The sequence below is a fragment of the Ailuropoda melanoleuca genome, chromosome 9, assembly GCF_002007445.2.
Source record: "Ailuropoda melanoleuca isolate Jingjing chromosome 9, ASM200744v2, whole genome shotgun sequence".
In the NCBI taxonomy this organism is placed as follows: domain Eukaryota; kingdom Metazoa; phylum Chordata; class Mammalia; order Carnivora; family Ursidae; genus Ailuropoda; species Ailuropoda melanoleuca.
The window spans coordinates 102,010,586-102,028,547 of record NC_048226.1 but is presented as its reverse complement, the minus strand read 5'-3'; the positions used below and the strand labels follow the sequence as shown (position 1 = coordinate 102,028,547).

The 17,962-nt window shown below is 57.0% G+C and overlaps 1 protein-coding gene across 7 annotated transcripts in view; it reads left to right on the top strand.

Annotated features, from left to right (window-relative positions):
- The first annotated feature begins 3,729 nt into the window (after positions 1–3,729).
- The window catches only part of TSNARE1 (t-SNARE domain containing 1), a 102,784-nt gene continuing 88,551 nt past the window's right edge, over positions 3,730–17,962 (top strand). For 2 of the 7 annotated variants that reach the window (XM_011227901.3, XM_034668687.1), the window contains exon 1: positions 4,127–4,471. The gene's annotated coding sequence lies outside the window, so the exon portion shown is untranslated. Of the gene's footprint in view, positions 3,879–4,126; positions 4,472–4,500; positions 4,623–12,494; positions 12,515–16,047; positions 16,316–17,962 lie in introns of those variants that run through there. The other 5 variants (XM_034668690.1, XM_034668688.1, XM_034668692.1 and 2 more) reach the window with 5 other exon arrangements.

Sequence of the window (17,962 nt, the reverse complement as noted above, 5' to 3'; positions counted from 1 at the left end):
GCGAGGTCACCTGCGCGGCCCTGCTGCCTGTCTGGCCTCGAAGGTGCAGTATTAGAAGTAAATGAACGCTGATCTTGTCTAAGCCAATGCTATCGGGGTGCTCTGTCCTTAGCAGCCCAATCTAATTGTGTGGTATCTCCAGGGCCCCGCATGTCGCCTGACAGTGGAAGCTTGTTGAATGAGCCCATGACAGTGAACAGGGGGAGATCTGCAGGACAGGAGAGGGGACACTGCCAGGTGGCAAGCCTGGGGGGCGGGTGTGGAAGCCAGGCAGAGCGCGTCCTCCCGGTGCGCTGGGGCCTCCCCAGTCAGGGCTGGGGAGGAGCAGACTCTCCGTTCCCAGGAGGGGCGGCAAACGCATCCCTCACCGACCACGTGATTAGCAAGGACAACACTCATGGATTTGCTTTTACCGTTTTTTGTTTTTTTGTTGTTTTTTTTTTTTTTGCCACTGCTGCTTGGCGTCAAATACCTGGGAGGCTGTTACAAGTCTCATGATGGAGTGGATTCCCCAGGAGCCCCGTGCGGTGACAAGTCCCATCTTCAACGGTCGCGGGGCGTGGCACGGGCCAGGTGCTGGGCCCATGCCAGCCCTGTCTCAGCCCGCGGCCCTCTTGTGGTGCCCTCTGTGTGGGTTCCTGGGCACACCGTGCTCCCTGATTCGCCCAGTCCTCTACCCTGCTTGTGCCAGGGCCTGCCTCACTGGTGACACGGGGAGCACCCTGTGAAAGCGTGCTCACTCACACACCTGTCACTGCTCCTTGAGGCCACACCACGTGCTTCCGCACAAGCACAAATGTCCGGGTCTGCCCTCCACAAGCCCCTCCTGGGCAGGACACACACTTGGGTGGGTGACAGGTCCATCCTGAGGTGCACAGGGGTCATATCTCCTCAGAATGGAGCCCTTAGCAGCAGGAAGGAAACGGGGGCCTGTTTCCTCCATGATGATGAGGCTGGGGGTGCAGTTGGGGCAGAGGTTCCCCATCCTCGGCTTGGGACCCATCCCTTTGCTCCCCAAGTGGCTGCTGTCTTCCAAACATTGCCCGCATTCTGGAGAGAGGATAAGGACAGGAGAGAGCCGGACAGTCAGATCAGCTAACCAGCCACATCCAACCCTTCTGAAGGAGCCTGGAGACCACCGTGCCTTCCACCGTCAGCCCCCCACCAGGATGGTCGCACAGCCAGGCTGGGCACAAGGCTTTCCTGACCAGAACGAGTTCTGTCAGTAAGGAGCAACGGGAGACCGGGCCACAGTGAGTCTCGGGCTCATGGGCTTGATGGGGAGCAAGTGAGGGCTGTGGGAGCAGCATGGCCATGCGAACCGTGCTGTCCGGGCAAGAGTGAGGGAGCCAGGCTTCGGAGCGTGGAGAACAAGGGTGGGGGAGGGAGGTTCACTGCAGATCCCCACGCTGACACTGACCCGGAGAGCCCGCACAACCGTGGAGAAGCCCCTGTTGTTCCCCACGTCAGAACAAGCATTTCCAGGGACAACTTAGCGGGAGCTGCATCAAAGCTCCTTCTGAAGCCCCTCTGGCCATCCCCAACCTTGTTGCTCACACCCCTGCTGAGGCCTAAGGGGAAGATCCAAACTGGGGGAGTGCCGACTAAGGACAAACCAACCCCTGCTCTCAGGTCAGAACCCTCCCTGCAGGAGCCAAGGCCTGCCGCTCATTCTTTTGGCCGCAGAGCTCTGCCCGGGGAAGGGCCTGGCGCTCCAGCGGAGCCAGACTGTCCAGCTCTCAGGCAGGCGTCTGTCTTGGGAGACCTCTCCCCTGAAGCCCCAAAGCTGTGGTCAGCGGTCATGGCCCAGAACTGGCTTCCTTTGCACTCCAGCCATCCTGGGGGCAGGGTGAGAAGCCCTGTCCAAATCCTGGCTTGTCTGTGAAATGGGCACATGCCACCGGCCCCAAGGCCATGGTGAGCACGAGTACGAGCTGCGGCACAGGCTGATCTGAGCAAACGCCTGCTGGTGCCCCTCTTCCTTCCCACCTGTGCGTGTGCGTGCACACAGACACAGACACACACATACACATACACTCCTTTCACGTGGGATCATCCCCGCGCTCTCGTCCCAGCACATACGCACGCACACACACACACACACTCCTGCCACGCGCGATCATCCCATGCACTCGTCCCAGCAAACACGCATGCACACACACACACACTCCTGCCACGTGCGATCATCCCCGCACTCTCGTCCCAGCACACACACACAGTCACACACACACACTCCTGCCACGTGCGATCATCCCCGCGCTCTCGTCCCAGCACACACGCACAGACACACACACACACTCCTGCTACGTGCGATCATCCCCGTACTCTCGTCCCAGCACACACGCATGCACACACACACTCCTGCCATGTGAGATCATCCCTGCGCTCTCGTCCCAGCACACACACACAGACACACACACACACACACACACACACTCTTGCTACGTGCGATCATCCCCGTACTCTCGTCCCAGCACACACGCATGCACACACACACCTCCTGCCATGTGAGATCATCCCTGCGCTCTCGTCCCAGCACACACACACAGACACACACACACACACTCTTGCTACGTGCGATCATCCCCGTACTCTCGTCCCAGCACACACGCATGCACACACACACACTCCTGCCACGTGAGATCATTCCCGTGCTCTCGTCCCAGCACACACGCATGCACACACACACACACACACTCCTGCCACGTGAGATCATCCCCGTGCTCTCGTCCCAGCACACACACACAGACACACACACTCCTGCCATGCGCGATCATCCCCGCGCTCTCGTCCCAGCACACACGCATGCACACCATTGTGTGCACACACTTGGTCACACTCGTGTCGTGCCCACACCTTCAGCCAGTGTCCATGCGCACAGTGCCCACACATACACAGGACTCGTTCACACTTAAATCTTGAGCACACACATCTGGGCACAAACTTAAGGTCCCGGAACGTCCTGAGCATCAGGAAGCAGGCCTGTTCCAGAAACCCAGCTGACAGGAGGCTGCCCCTGCCCAACTCCTCTGTGGAAATGCCCCTCCGGGCGCTGACCACCAGCAAGTAGTAGGAGGCTGCCTTTGACCCAGCCGGAGAGGACATGCCGGTAGTGAGGCGGTAGGAGGACCCGTCCCTGTCGGGACCCTCTCCTGTCCCCACGGTGGCTCTGAGCTCATCTGTGGGGAAGCAGGCTCAGACAGAGGGCATGCGGGCCCAAGGTCCCTCCACCAGCGGGACCCAGCCCTGCAGGGGAGGTAGCGGGGAGGAGGCAGCCCGACCCCAGCAAGGCCTCTGGAGGGGGAGGTGCTGCTTCAGGGAAGGGGACCCACGGTGCTGTGGTCCAAGGCAAAGGCCTCTGAGGCCGTGGGCCCCGGACACATCTTGTCTAATTCACTTTCACGGTCACTCTGCTCCCCACTTCTCTTTCGCCAGCCTCGGTTCCACGGATGGGGAGACTGAGTCTCGGGGCTGACAACAGGCCTGCATTCTCACAGGGTTGGGGAAGTGACCGCGCGGCCCTGGGGACCCTCGGGCGGTGCTTGAGGACTATGGCCCTCCAAGTCGGTCAGGAGCGCCAGCCTGAGAAGCCTTTCTGGCCTTGCCGGCCGCCGTCTCCAGCCGTTTCCGGTCGTCCGCGCGGGGGCAGTCTGGGACTTGTAGTCCTTGGACGCACGCCATTCGCGGCGTGGCGCGGCTAGGGTAGCCATTGGCTGGCGCGAGGCGCCGGGGCCGACGGGACGGACGAGGGACGGCCCCTCGGCGTTCGCCCGGCGCGGGAGGGGCCGTCACGTGATATTTAGGTCCCGGCTCCGCCCCCTGCGCCGCCCCTCCCACCGAGAGCAAGTGGAGCGCCCCCGCGAGCCGCCCCAGCCCAGGTGAGGCGGCGGGGTCGGGCCGGGCAGGGTCGGGCTGGCGGGGCCAGGCGGGGCCAGGCGGGCCCGGCCGGGAGGNNGGGGGAGGAGCGCGCGGGGCGCTCGGGGGCGGGGTGAGGTGAGGGGTGGAATCTCCGCGGGCAGGGCGGTCACGAGGGGCGGGGCCTCCGGAGGGCGTGGTCCAAGTGGGCGGGTCGGGGCGGACGGGCGGGTCGGGGGCGCTGTGGCTCCGCCCCCCAGGGCACCGGTGTCTGGGGACCCACCTGAGCGCGCATGCGCGCGGCCGCCCTGAGGCCTCGGGTCCCGCTTGTGGTGCTCACGGCGCGGTCGTCAGCCCCACGCCTTCGAGGCCGTCGCGTCCGCGCCTTTCTGCCCTCATCCACGTTCGCCTTACGAGGCGCCTCCCGGTGCCGAGCGCTGGGGGCCTCCGAGCGCTGGGGGGCCTCCGCCCGCGGAGCCTGCAGGTGACCCGACCTGCCCTGGCCCGTGGGAGCCCCCCCGGGGGCCTCCTGCAGGAGGCTCGCCTCCCACTGCTCCCAGGCCCGGGGCTCCGTGTGCGCCGCCCGGCGTGGTGGCAGCAGCCACGCGTGGCTCAGGTATGGAACACTGCCCCATCGCAGAAAGTTCTGGGTGCCGCTGCACAGCGTGGGCCTGCTGCCGTCCCAGCTCACCTGGCTCCCTCTCCTGCCCTGCGCGCTTCCAGTCCTTCTCCTGGGTCCTGGTGGAATGGCGGCTCACCTGTTGCAGGCACGTCCAGCTGACTGTCCCCACTGCCCTCTCCCACCAGTGTTTCCGGCCCCACCTCTGCTTCCCTCCCTTGCCAGCCCCATCTTCTGTCGTTGCCACGCGTTTGCTTGTGTTCCGTCTTGTCTGAAGCCCCTGGGAGGCAGGGATGGGTGGGGATTGTGCTTCACTGTACCCCCAGCAGGGGCAGAGACTGGGGCAAGGATGCAGATGAAGCTGGTCGGTGTGGGAGTGTTGCAGCCAGTGGAAAGGGTACGCACACGGTTCAACCAGTGGCGTGGTAGCTCCCAGTAGAACTCTGGTGCGGCAGACGCCTGCCCGGGACAGTGCAGGTTCAGGACCCACGTCGTGGTTGCAGATGGCTGTGGGAGATGGGCAAATCCAAGGGTGCTTCCTGGACGAACTGGAGCTTTAGCTGGGCCACCTCCGCATCTGTCGTCTGTTGGCCTGGCTGCCTTGGCTGCCCTGGCTAGGTCCTGGCAAGTTCCCTGTGCAGGTGATGTGGGTGCCTTGGGAGGGGCTCATAGGCTTCTGGGCAGGCAGCATCTTTAAGTCCCTTCCCCATCTCCCTGCTACCTTTAGGGTGAAGGTCCGGGTCTGGCCCCTGCGTGTCCCTCCAGCCACATCTTTTACGACTTACTTTGCATTCCCCAGCCCTGTCAGCGGCCTTGTCTCCTTCACATCCCACGTCTCTTTTCACCAGCATGACAGCTAGGTCTTCTTCTTGGAATGCCCTTGTGTTCCTCATGTCTCCTTTGGAAGCTCCCCATCCCCTGCCTCCCTGCATGAGGGTCACCCACACGCCCGTGGCCCATAGCACCCAGTGCTCAGCTTGCCTTCTGTGTTACCCTGAGATGATGTGTGTCTGTGTGTGTCCCGCATATGACTGCACAGGGACCTCCGTCTCGGTCATCCTTGTGTGTTGGGTGCCCAGCTCAGAGTCTAGAGTATTGTGGGCAGCCCGCAGATTTCGATGAGGGAGTGGACTGGCAGCATAAAGCAGCAAGGAGAACATGGTGAGAAATGCAGTTGTGGCTGGGGGTTGTTCAGGATGTAGGGAAGCTCGAAGCAGGGAGGTGGGACTTACCTTCCAGCTGGGGGAGAAGACTCCTGCTGGGCATCCTGAGGGCGGTGGCGCTCATCGTCCCCGCCACACCGCATGGCACGCTCGTGCCAGGCTCTGGCCCTCAGCACTTGAGGCTCAGGGGCTCAGCAGGACAAGGGCCTGTGACTGTCCCCCCAGAACAGGTGAAGAACCAGGCAGAGAAAAGGGGACTTGGCCTGAGTCCCTTCACTGCGAAGTGCTGAGGTCCCGGCTGTTCAGCCCCGGACATATGGCAGCTTCCGAGGCCTGGGCACGTCGTCGCTCTGACTCCTGTTGGGGACGCATGCACAGCTGGCCACGGCTTAGGTGTGTCTGCAGCTCCTGAGTTTGTTCCGACGGCGTTGTGTGCTCCGAGTGCAGTTAGCCTGCAGGCTCAGGCTCGCTGTGATTTACTCTGTTAGAATCTGGTTTGTGTGGTGTCAGTTGTGACAGATGCACTGGGACTCTGGATGTGGGCCTCCTCTTGGATTCAGCGTTCTCTGCCCTAGCGCCCCACGCTGCCTGGCTCCTGAATAGTCCCCGCATCCTTGCCATGTCCCTTCCTGGGTAACAGGAGCCCGAAGGGAGAGGAGCAAACAGACAGAAGGAATGAGGGGCCCCCTGTGTGGCCGCACCTCTGCTTGGTCAGCGTTGATTCTCGCTCACGCTTCTGCACCCTGCCTCGAACACCTGTCTCCCGTGTGGGTGCGTGAGGTGCGCGATGGGAACTACCAATTCCTGGTTCTAGGGATGAATGTGGGGCTTACAGGGGGCTCCTCCTGCACCCGAGTGGGACCTCCGTGCACCACCCGGCCGACCTGCCGCCTGCGCCTGGGAACTGCATCTCTGCTGCTCACCTGTGGCCCAGGCCTGGAGCCAACGGCTGCCCGTGGCTGTATGTTGAAAGAGTGAGGTTGGTGGTGATGGAGCTGAGCTGAATCCGCATTCTTATTGTGCCATGCTTCCTGTCAGTACCGCTGTGGCGCCAGGAGAACCTCTCGTAGCAAGGGAGCAAGTTGCCTTGGCCTGTGTCCTGGTGGAGAAGACAGGACTTGCCTGTGAGCCAGACCTGGTAGCTTGCAGGTGTCTGAGCCCGCGGAGCCGACGGGGATGGCGACGCCTCCTGGGGTCCCTTCGTTCAGTGTGCTCTCTGCCATCCAGGGCTGTCTTCAGAAGCCCGTTGCAGCTGTGGGATTGTCCCCGACAGCCTGAAGCCTGGTGAGGACAGGTGTAAGGAAAGGTGACTGCACAATTGGCTTCAAACCCATGCCACTCTGGATGGAGCCCTGCCCTGCTTTTAGGTCCTCCGCAGGCTTGGGGGAGCCCCATGAGGACTCGGGCCGGTTCGTGGGCTGCCCGTGTCACTGTGCTGGGGCATGTGCTGGACACGCAGGGTCTTCAGCAGGGCCCCACGATGGTGTCTGTGCTCAGGGCTGTCACATGTGATGGGCAGCGCTCTGAAGGATTCTCGAAGGCCAGGGCTTGCATGCGGGTCAGGATGTGCGGTGACCGCAGGGGGCTGCCCTGAAGGCTTTCTTGGCGTTGTCAGGGAGGCTCCCGTGTGCATGTGATGGAGTGAGGTCACAGGGAGGGGTCGGTGAGGGGTGTAGAGAGGGCCCCCCACGGTGCATGTGGCTGTGGGGGTGCTGGAGGGTCCAGTCCGTACTGGGGAAGGGGTCCTGGATGCTGGCGAGGCCTGTGCTGAGTCTTGAAAACTGAGCTTCAGCCCTTGGGGCCACTGGGAAGGAAGGGGCTCCAGGCAGCAGGAGGCCTGAGGGAAGCACAGCAGTGCGGGCTCCCACAGGCCAGTGTAACTGGGGCCAGGCTGTGAGGACCTGGAGGCAGGCGAGGCCTGGGTGTTGGTCTTGAGCAGGGGGGGCCTGGCGGGAGCCATGCTGAGGATCACTGGGGGAGGACTGGAAACAGGCTGCGGGGGCAGGGGTCTGGGGTAGGAGGCTGCCGCGGGCCGTGAGAGGCCTGCATCCTCCCCCAGTCCATGGGATCCAGGCCTGTTGGCCCCGTGGCTTGGGATCCTGTGGCTGGGTCCGTGGTGGTGGCAGCAGTGGAGTGATTGCTGGCTGGGGACCGCTGCATCTTTCCCTGTGGGCCTGGGGTGGCAGGGTGCTCACTGCCCCGGCAGCACGGGGCTCCCGCCTGGGGAGAGAGCAGCCCTCCCTGAGGCAGACGTGGGAGGGCAGAGCCCGGTGGTCACGCAGACCTCGCGAGCCCCCAGCCTGGAGCCCTGGCCCAACAAACCTTTATTGTTTTCTGTAACCGGATCGATGGAAAATGGTCTTATTTTCTGCCTTTGATTTCCCCTGAGAGGCGGACTGGGCCCAGCCCTGACCCGGTTGGCGTCCTGGTACGGAAACGGTGATGTCCTGCAGGCGAAGCTATGTGGTGTCTCAGCTGTGGCATCCTGACTGATGTTCCTCATTAGCATGCCCCCGAGCCTGCCCTTTCTGGTCCTGCAGCCACCTGGAAGGGGCACTGGTGCCGTCGCAGGGGCGGGCACGGAAGCCTAGGCAGGAGGGAGGGGTGTGGGGGCCAGGGGGTGCCTGAGAGGCTGCCGTAGCCCCCTTCTGAGTGACCTTCGAGCTGGCTCCCGCTTCGGAGCGCCTGCTCTGCTGGACGAGCGGGGCGAGGTGTGGGCTGCTTGTGAGCAGGGACGCGGGAGAACCGACCATGGTCACTGCAGCAGTTGGCTCCGCTTGTTGACCGCTGTGTCCACCCGGCCCCTGCGGGGTTCCTGATGTCCTCAGATCCGTAGACTTCCCAGGCCTGAGGGGCTGATCTCCAGAGGCCCAGGCCCATCAGTGACCGGTCAGGATTTGAACCCAGCCCTCGGGCTGCAGAGCCCTCTCACCCCTGAGCTGGCCTGCCTACCCCGCACTCCTGCCCTGCTGCTTCGCGGGGGGCCCTGATCAGGGGTGCTTCCATCCTGAAGGATGCCTTGTGAGTTAGAGGACCGTGTGAACATGGCCATGACTGTATGAAGAAAGACTTAATCCCGGTCTTTCCCCCATATTGAGCTGCCAGCAAGCTCTTTCTAGAGGAGAGCTTGGCAGAGGTCTGAGAGCTTTAGGGAGTCCAGGTGTCGAAGTGCAGGCTAGCACGTGGAGACCGGAGGCCGGGGTGACCGGTGAGGCTGGACGGAAGGGGGTAGAATGAGCTTGCTGTCAGGTGGCCGGCTCTCCCCGACCTGTGCAGAGCTGTCCTCTGAGTCCACATTGTCCGGGCTGTGGGGGCCTGGTGCCATGCTCAGGCACCCGCATGTTCACATCTGCCCTCTGTCACCCAGGCCAGACCCTGGGTGTGGGCTGAGGGGCGCTGAGCCTGCACTGGCTAGGAAGCTGGACTTTGGGGATGTGGGGTGGCGGTGAAGGAGGAGGGTGGGATGGCATCTAGGGAAGATGGGGGCGTGGGGGTGGGGGTCAGGCACCCCCGAGGGGCAGTGGGGGGCATTAAGGGGCTGGGCAGAGGCAGCCAGGAGGAGGCAGGGGTGCCGTGCCCACTCTCTCCTGCCGCAGCTCCCTTTGGCTGCCCTCCACCGGGATCCATCAACCATTCCAGCCAAGGACTTGGAAAGGGACGTGTTTTGAAACCCGCAGCCCAGAATCAGTCTTCGCCCACATTAGAATCACACAGCACAGCAGCCCCCTTCCTGGGCTTGGCTGCCTGCTCGGCATGGGCTTTTCTCAGTAGTGCTAATGAGGAGCCGGACTCAATACTTGGTCTGACCTGCTTCCCCCCTGCATCACCAGCAGCGAAGATGGTGATGAGTGTGCCCGGGCGGGGGTGAGGAGGGGGAACTAGGGGTGGGGAGGGAGGCCGGTCTTGTTCTTCCTGGTCCAGGGTGCAGAGAATCTCCAGTTGGTGGGGTGGGCGTTCTAGCTGTCCGCAGCCTCCAGTGGGGCCTCCTTTACTCGCTCGGAACGGTGTGGCTTTCCTTGCCACGTGCCGTGTGGTCCTCTTCTGCTGAAGACCCTTTGGGGCGCTGGTCCGCACACGGCTGGCCGCCTCCCTCTCTTGGCTTTTGCAGCTCCTTGCGGTTTCACCTCATCACCTTTCCAGCCTCTGGTCAGCCTGCCAGGCTGACTTCTTGGCCTCCCGAGCCTGCCCTTGGGTGTCAGGTCTGCCGCCTGTCTGCCTGGAATGGCCGGTGCCAGCCCCACCTGGTGACCTCCTCGCCGTGTTGAAGGCTCTGCTGAATGCTGCTGTCTGGAAGCCTGCCCCATCTGCAGGCCTGACACCTTGGCCTGCCTCTGCTGTTTGCTTGAGTCCTTCGGGAGGGCAGGGCACAGGGGGGCTGGAGACTCATGGAGTCTTGGCTGGCTGATTGCTCGCTGCCTGCAGTGTTGGGCTCCCTGTGCACTCCCCCAGGGTTACTTATGTCTTTTCTGTCTCTGTGGCCCAGGGATGGGAAGAGCACATGATAGGCACTCCATGACCACTTGTGCAAGCAGGAGCTACCGATTGGAAAGAGCTGTTTCTTAGCCAGCGGCACTGGTGTTAGGAAGCTGTGAGGGGCACTGAGAACATGGGTGGGCCAGCCGTGAGCCGGTGCTTCACAGGCGCCATGTCCGCTCCTCAGAGCAAAAGGAGACCCCTGCTTGAAGCTGGGGCAGGGGGAGGGTGACTCAGCTGCTGGGTGGAGTCTTCCAGATCCTGCAGCTCACTGCTTCCCAGGGCCTGGGTAGCCCGGCCGCTGTGAGCAATGAGCGTCTGGCAGGTGGGAGACATGTGAGGAGTGTTGCGGTGACTGTGAGACCACGTGGTGGTCTTGGTGCCACCAGCAGAGCAGGGCAGTGGGCAGGTCCTTTCGCTTGGACTGTGAGAGCTGACTTCGTTTGCCCAAGGCCAGAAGCAGGCTCGGCGGAGCTGGGAGTAGACCCCAGTGTGTCTGGCCGTGAAACCTGGGCCCTGTCTTAACTGTGCTGCCCTGTACGCTGAGGAGGCTGGATTGTGGAGAGCTGCTAGACTGGCAGGTTTGACATTGCTCATCAGGATGGGACGGGATGGGGGCTCTGGTCACCCCTGCTGTGTGCACCCCCTTTCTTTACATGAAACAGCTCCGATTTCGTGTGTCACCTGTACCTTGTGAGTACTGTTGCGTTTGAAGAAGGGGTTCAGTAGTGAGGCATAGTTCTGAAACTCATTCAGCCCTCCTGTTACACGTGGGCGAGCGAGGCCAGAGCTGTCTGCCGCTGTGTTGCAGGCCTGCGTCCTTTGGTCTGACGGTATGTTGGGGCAGAAAACCTGCTGCTTTTCTGGGCCTCTGCTGACCTGCAGGAGGGGTTTGGAGGCCATTGTAAGAGAGGGGCCCCACAGGTAGCACGCAGGGTTCTGTCTTTTGTGCAGGAGGGCCAGGTTGGCAGGAGTGAGGTTAGATATCAGATGTAGGCATGGATATGATTGGGTGGGTGGGGGTCCTAACGGTATAGGCTTCAGCTTGCTGCGGTAACAGGCATCCCCGTGTCAGTAGCCTGAAGCCAGAAAGATATGTGTCCACCAGGCGTTGGCAGGACTGGCTGAGTGTGTTCGGAGCCCCGGGCTGACGGAGGAGCCACTGTTGGGGATGTGTAATCTTTTTGCCAGAGGCAAAGAACTCGGGGGGTCTTGTCCTGGGAACGAAATGCTTGGCTCAGAAGGGAGCTGGGTTGCTTTTCTTCATAACTCTTTGTCCAGAAGGAGTCCCGTGGCTCACCTCCAGGGACCAGGGAGCTCTGTGTCGCCCTGCTTCCCGAGGGAAGGGACTGGAGATGGTGGCCAGCTTTCCTGACACTCACGCTGCTGGGCCAGGCAACCTTGTACCTTTGGAAGACCACTCTTCATCCCTGGGCTGCTTCTCTTTCCTCCTGGGAATCCCCTGTGCACGGGGAGGTTGAGCCCTGTGGTGGTTCACCTCCCTTCTGGTCTCACATTCCAGGAGGCACGTGCTCAGGAAAGCAGATCAGGTTTGTCCACTTAGTGACTTTGTGCATGGAGATGGAGAGCCTGGTGTCATTTTTATGTTATTTAATTTTTTATATCATGACAATGGTAGTTTCACACGCAGTTGTAAGAAACAATTCTGAGCATCCCGGGGACCCTTCCCCAGTTTCTTCTGTGGTGACATGGGTGTCACGCCCAGGATATGGGCGTGGGAGCAGTCCAAGTAGATTCCATCACCGAGGGGACCCCTCACGCCCCCTGCTTGCTGCCCCTGCCCCTCAACTCCTGGGAACTGCTAGCCCGTCCTCCTTGCTCTAATGTCATTTCAAGAATGTTATATAAATGGAATCCTATAGCGTGTCACGTCTGGGGACTGGCTTTGTCCTTTGGCGTGGTTCCCTGGAGATTTCTCAAGGTTGCCACATGTATCGGTAGCTTGTTGCTTTTTATGACTGAGCCCTGTTCCACAGCGTGGATGGGTCGCAGTGTAGCACGTTGAGTGGCTTGTGTAGTTCGAGAGTCACACCACGTGGGGAGCACGCAGCCGAAAGTGACAAGTCTCCCCTTGCAGCTGGCCTCGGCCCCACCTCCGCGGGTGATGCTGGTCTCGCTGTCTTACGGGTGCCCTCAGGTGTGTACGAATGCCAGTGTCCTCCAGACGCACGTGCGGACTTTTCTGTTTGTCCTTTGTCTTGTGCAAGGCACGTGGTAACAAATTTGTGCACCTTGGTTTTTATTTCTCCCCCTAAATAAAATGTCCTGGAAATCTTCTGTATTGGTGCAGAGAGCTTCTCTTTCTCTTTTTGACAGCTACAGAATATTTCAAGTGTGGAGGTGCCAGAATCAATTCAGCAGTCCTTCACCGATGGCACCTGAGGTGATTTTCCATCTTTCCCGTTACAGAAGGGACAGCGTGGTTCCTGTGTCACTTCATACACGTTTAAGGGGACGGTATGTGTGTAGGACGAGTGCTCTCAAGTGCGGGTGCTGACCCAAAGACACACGCTCCGCCCAACTGCCTCCAGAGTTGCTGTGCCCCGCGGGGTGTGGGTGCCCCCCTCCCCCCGCCCTGTGCCTGCCGTGCACCCTGCGCCCTCAGTGATGTAGCCTCCGTAAGGACGCATCTGGATTCCCTTTACTAGGAATGAGTTTGGTATCTCTTCAGGTATCAGAGAGTCGTTTGTATTTTTTTTTTGTGAACTTTCTGTTCCTTTGTTCATTTTTTATGCACGGCGTTGCTGATCTTCTTCCTATGGATGATGGAATCAGCTCTTTGAGAGTCGGATGAATTACCGCAGGTGCTTCTGCTGGTTCTCACTCGTGAGCTGCCGCGGGAAGCTTTTATGGAGTTGGATCCATCTGCTCTTCTGTCACGGCTGTGGATTTTGAGATCGAGTGAACAAGGGCTGCTTTTCTTCCCGTTTAGGAAGGTCCCGTGTTTTCTTCCCGTGTTTGCTGCTGTACTTGCAGGGTTTTCACTCGTTCGGCTTTCGCCGTGGTGAGTGGTGTGAGGTAGGGGTCGGGCTGACTCCGTCCCCGTGTTCGAGCAGTAGTGTCAGCCAAGTGCTGACATGATCAGTTTCTTCCCGGTGGTTTTAGGTTCTAGCTGACTCATGCTCTAAATTCCCATCTGTATTCAGATTTTTTTAAATGTATTTTTTTTATGATAAGAGCACTGGGCATGAGGCCTGCTGTCTCAAATTCAGGTGTGCACTACAGCGTTGCTGACTAGAGGGGCGGCGTTGCGTGGCGTGTCTCTTGACCTTATTCATCTTGCTCGACTGAAGCTTTGTACCCGCTGGTTAGCAGCTCCCCGTTACCCCTCCCTTAGCCCCTGCCAGCGTGCCACGCCGGACTCTGGACTTGGCTCATTTACGTGTACCACGTCAGTGGAATCGTGTGGTGTGTGTCCTTCCGTGACTGGCTTATTTCACTGAGCACGCGTCCTGTAGCTCATCTGTGTTGGCGCGTGTTGTGGGATTCCCTTCCTCAAGAGGCAGAGCGGTACTCCGTGCCGTGGACGTGCCCCACCGTGTTCGTCCATTCGTCTGGTGATGGACACTTAGGCTGCTTCTGTACTTGGCTCTCAAGCTGATGCTGCTGTGAGCGTAGGAATGCTGCTACTCGTTGAGATCCTGGTTTCAGTTCTTTTGGGTAAATCCTGAGAAGTGGAATTGCTGGATCCTACAGTAGTTCATTTCTTTTTTTTAAAAGATTTTATATATTTATTTGACAGAGACAGCCAGCGAGAGAGGGAACACAAGCAGGGGGAGTGGGAGAGGAAGAAGCAGGCTCTCAGCGGAGGAGCCTGATGTGGGGCTCGATCCCACAACACCGGGATCACGCCCTGAGCCGAAGGCAGATGCTTAACGACTGCGCCACCCAGGCGCCCCTATTTTTAGTTTTCCGGGGAGCCTCCATACTGTGTTGCATAGTGGCTGTGCCATTTTGAATTAACCGTGTGCGAAGGTTCCAGTTTCTCCACATCCTTCCCAACGCTCGTTAGCTTTCTTTTTTTTTTTTATAATAGTCATGCAGACAGATGTGAGGTGTTACCTCTGCTGGTTTCGATTTGCATTTCCCTGATGATAAGGGATGTCGAACATTTTTTTCATATACTCGTTGGCCATTTGTATGTCTGTTTTGGAGAAATGTCTGTTCAGGTCCTTAGCGCTTTTAATCATTGTATTATATCATTTTTTTACCATTGCATTGTAGCAGTTCCTTGTAGGTTTTGGAGTTGACCCCTTATCCTGTCTATGGTTTGCATACATTTCCTCCCGTTCCTCACGTGCCTTTCGCTCTGGTGATTGTCTCCTTGGCTTTGCAGAAGCCGTCTCAGCGTGTGTCGTCCGGCTTCTCTGTTTCTGTTTCTGTTGCCTTGTGCTGCAGGAAGCTGTTTTCAAGACCCATGTCAGAGGCTTCTCCCTGAGGTTTTCTTGTAGGAGTTTTACACTTTGGGTCTTGCAGACATTTGAGTATTTAGTTTTGAGTTGATTTTGTGCGCAGTGTAAGATAGGCTCCAATTTCGTTTTTTTTTCATGCACGTCTTCATTTGTGGGAGAGACTGTTCTTTCCCTGTGTGCACTCGTGGCTCCTTGTGGAAGACCAGTTGACCCTACAAGTGTGGGTTTACTCCCGGGTTGTCTGTTCTGCTGTGTTGGTCTTTGTGTCTGTCTTCATGCCGGCAGTATGCTGTTTCAGTTATGGTGGTTTTGTAGTATATTTTGAAGTCAAGATGTGTGATGCCTCCAACTTTTTTGTTCTTTCTTGAGATTGACTGTTTGTTTTCTATGGGCTGTTCCCATTGTCCCTGCGAGCAATTGTAGCCACTACTTTAATTATTAATCTCTTATACTATGTTTTAATGTTTCAAAGAACTTACTGGTTGTTTTGTCATAATTTTGGGGGGCTATTCTAGATTGTTTATGTTTATATATGGACTTTTAATTAGCTTGTCTGTTCTTTACCTAGTCCTTCCACCAAACACACATACACACACTCAGAACCCCCAAACTGGGTTGGTTTTGGGTTGGAATTGTGTTAAAACTGTATGTAACTAGGGAGAAGTGACATCTCTGTGATCCGAGACTTCCCTTCAAGCTGTGGTTTACCTTCCCACTCAGTTAGGTCCCTTTTGCATTCTTCTCCAGAATGGCCGCACTTTCTTTGTTTTGCGGGGTTTTGGCTTTCGTACTGTTACTGTGAGGCATCTTGACTGCCCTGTCTGATGAGTGTGTGTGCACACTGTGGGTTTCCGTGTACAAGTCTGTCCCCTGCTACCTTGTGAATTCTCTTGTTTACTTAGTTATCGTGGGTTCTTCAGCTCTCAGTGTAAGCAAGCAGTAACCTTCCCCTTCCAGTTTTTTTTTTTAAGATTTTATTAATTTATTTGAGAGATAGAGTGAAAGAGAGCGAGAGAGCGCACGTGAGCTCATGAGTAGCAGGCAGAGGGAGAGGGAGAAGCAGGTCCCCGCTGAGCAGGGAGCCCGATGTGGACTCGATCCCAGGACCCCAAGATCATGAACTGAGCCGAAGGCAGACGGTTCACCGACTGAGCCACCAGGCGCCCCCCCTTCCAGTTTTTATACTCCAGCCTCTGCCCGTTACCCAGCTGTGTGGGCCAGTTCTCTTCACGGAACGGCGATGAACCACGGTTGTAGTGGGCGCCTGTTGGGTGCTGCTGTTGGGGTTTTCTCATCAAGCAGGTGTGTCTTTTGGGTTGAGATAGATGTTTCACGTGCCAAGCAAGAACCTCTCCTTCCTCTTTTGTTGAGTGTTTTATTTTATTTTTTTAAAGCAAAAATCACTGCTGAAACGAGTTCCCTTTTAAAAAATCATCTGTGGGGTGGGGGGCCTGGGTGGCTCCGTCGGGTAAGTGTCCGACTCTTGATCTCAGCTCAGGTCTTGATCTTGGGGCTGTGAGTTGAAGCCTGGTATTGGGCTCCGTATGGGCTTGGATCCTACTTAAGAAAGACCATCTATGGGGTGATCGTGGGACTTCTTTCCCTGGATGCACAGACACGAGACCTTCTGCGGATGGAGTTGCTGAACGCGAGGTGTCTTTGGAGTCCGCGAATGTACTTCTCGTGGCCTGATACATAATCCCCGTGAGGGCCGCTGGCCAGTTGTTGCTCATGTGTAATTTAGCACCTGTGCATTGCTCTTCACAAGTGAGGTTGGTCTGTGGTTTTCTTGTGCTTTTTCCAGGGTTTGCTCTCAGTGCTGCACTTGGCTTCATAAGGGTAACTTGGAAATCTTACGTGTGTTCAGGGGCGCCTGGGTGGTGGTTAAGCATCTGCCTTCAGCTCAGGTCATGATCGGGGGGTCCTGGGATCGAGCCCCGCCTCGGGCTCCCTGCTCCGCGGGGAGCCTGCTTCTCCCTCTGATTGCCACTCCTCCCGCTTGTGTTCCCTCTCAAATAAATAAATAAAATCTTAAAAAAAAAAAAAAAAGAAATCTCGTGCGTTCTAAGAACAGTTTTTTTTTTCTTTATTTGCAGAAACTCAGCAATGTTCTTTCTGTTTATTCAGCTTTGACATTCTTTGCACCCGTTGTTTTTAAAAAAGAGCAGTTGAACAGCATTGAATTCCCTGGCCTTTAAAAGGTGGGTGGAGCTCCCCTGTGAAACTGTGGGGGCCTGGTGCTTTTTCATTAGTTTGTTTTGTTTTTGTTTTGAGGAAGAGAGTTCTTTTTAAATTTTCTTTTTTGGGGTCAGTTTTATAAATTACATTTTCCTGGGAAAATATCGGTCTCATCCAGGTTGTCAGATTTATTCATGTAGACTTGAGTAAAATGATTTTTTATGATTTTTTTCAATTTCCCTGGTTTCTGTGGTTATATTCTTCTTTGCTCCCTTTGTTGCTTGGTTGGGGTAGCTAGTACAGTTGACCTTTGGATAAAATGGGATGCTGACGCCCTGCGCTGTCAAAAATCTGCATGTAGCTTGAGCCTCCCCCAGAAGCTTAACTAGAAATGGCCTCCTGTTGGCTGGAAGCCTCACTGATGAACAGAAATAGTGGGTCAACACGTATTTTGTACGTTGTACGTATTATGTGCCGTATTCTTACGATAAAGTAATCTCGAGGAAAGGAAGTGTTAATAAGAAAGCCGAAAGGAAGAGAAAATACATTTACAGTGCTGTACTGTAAAAATCCGCACATAAGCGGATCCATGAAGTTCAGACCTGTGTTGTTCAAGAGTCAGCCCTAGTTGTTATTTTATTGTTTATGCTTGTCTTCAAAGATTCAGCTTTTGGATGTTTTTATTAAATTCATTTTCTATTTTTCTGCTTTAAAAAAAAAAGATTTATTTGAGAGCGAGCATGCGTGTGCGTGCTTGCACCAGTGGGGGAAGGGCAGAGGGAGAGGGGCAGAGGGAGAGGCAGACTCCCCACGGAGCAGGGAGCCCCATGCGGGGCTCCATCCGGGGACCCCAAGATCACGACATGAGCCGAGGGCAGACGCCTAACTGCCAGAGCTGCCCAGGCACCCCTGTTTTTCTGCTTTTTAATTCATCACATTTTGCTTACAGTTAATTTCTTTGCCTTTTCTCAGTTTATCCTGTGTCTCAGGTGTATGATTTGTATGCTTGGTTCATTTGTTCACATTCTTTTCCAAAACGTGTTTAATATTGAAGCGCTGTTTCTTACTTTTGGATTGGATGTATTTTCCATAACGTTGCTGTCTGGAAGTTCTGGAATTTTGTTTGTATTTTTGTTTTTGGTCCAAGAGTTGTTTAGGAGCAGGTTTTAAAATTTCCAAGTGAAGTGTCTTTTGATTTATTGGTTTTGCTATTTTGTTAGTTTTAGTTGCATTTTGAGCAG